A 1,482-nucleotide genomic window follows, 5' to 3' on the forward strand; every position below is an offset into this window, starting at 1 on the left:
TTTAAATCAGCACGTGGAAATACAAAAGCATGCTTGTGCAAAGTGCTCATCTCCGGTTTTAGGTAGTCATTACCTCTGGAAGGTGCTCAGAACATGGGTAGGATTTTCCCTCTACCAAAAGAATATTTTGAGATGTCTGGTTTTTGACATCCTGATTTTCTTTGCATGCTTCAACTCCTTGGCTTCACTTCCTGACGAGGCAGTTCTGTCAAGCATATTTGCAATCTTTTTGATTCAAAGGGATTAGTAAATCTAACCAGGGTGAAATCCTGCTAAAAAAAATAGTAGAGAAGGCTTTCTATTTTTTGGAGAAAATATTCTTTGTATTTTTAAAATACAAATGTAAAATACAAATTTAAATACAATTTTTTTAAAAAACTCCACAGCCGCATGTGGTCTTGGCTGTCTCCTAGGATTGCTCAGAATTAAGAATGAGGTACCAGGATTATTCAGATGCACAGCACCAAGGTGGTCTCCCGTGCGTCACCCACCTCTCCCTGGCAAATACCACGCGCTTCCCAAATTCATCAGGCACCCCGGTGCTCTTAGCCCGTCAGCAACCTCTTTGCTCCTTAAAAGCAGATGCCTGCTGCCGTTTGTTCCCTTGCTTTTACACCAGCACAGGGAAGGGGGGATGAAAAATACCTGCTTAGAGAAGGTCTGAAGGCAGCGCTGAAGAAATGAGGTTCCACAGCTGCTGGCATGCACAGCACCTGCTCCTGCTCTCACCGCTCTCTCCTTCCTTTCCTTCAGCTTGTCTCCCTCTCAGCGCTATGCATATCCCTTTGTTCGTATCTCTTGTAATAGGTTTTAAATCTGCTCAAATTATTTGGTAATTTTTAGAAATACTACCATTTTTTTCATATCAGTATTGTGCAGGATGAAAATGTAGGGCCCACTGCTAGCACCAGCAGTTAGCTGAAGGACATTTCAGTTTAGATCTTTGCAGGAAGATATCTCCATAGGGTGAAATAGGATCTTGTAAGGAAGCACATCAGGCTGTTTTCTGCTGCTGATTGTTCAGTGTGAGACATTTGGATGGGATGGCCCCTCTGTGCCTGTCCTAATCCCTGCTCTCTAGGACGAGAGGAAATGGCCTCAAGTTGCGCCAAGGGAGGTTTAGACTGGACATTAGGAAAAACGTCTTTACTGAAAGAGTGGTCAGGCCTTGGAACAGGCTGCCCAGGGAAGTGGTGGAGTCCCCATCCCTGGAAGTATTTAAAAGACGTGTAGATGAGGCGCTTAGGGACATGGTTTAGTGGGCATGGTAGTGTTGGGTTGACGGTTGGACTTGATGATCTTAGAGGTCTTTTCCAACCTTCATGATTCTATGATTCTATGATTCTACTCAGGGGATTATGGCATGGCGCTTCATGAGGGGTGTTGGCTGATGTAACCCACCGCCACCTGAGAGCTTTGCTGTAGGATGATGCTGAAATGCAAAGTAGTATTTTTACTCAAAAGGTGCTGTTATGCTTCAGC

The sequence above is a fragment of the Fulmarus glacialis genome, unplaced genomic scaffold, assembly GCF_000690835.1.
Source record: "Fulmarus glacialis isolate BGI_N327 unplaced genomic scaffold, ASM69083v1 scaffold7792, whole genome shotgun sequence".
Lineage (NCBI taxonomy): Eukaryota > Metazoa > Chordata > Aves > Procellariiformes > Procellariidae > Fulmarus > Fulmarus glacialis.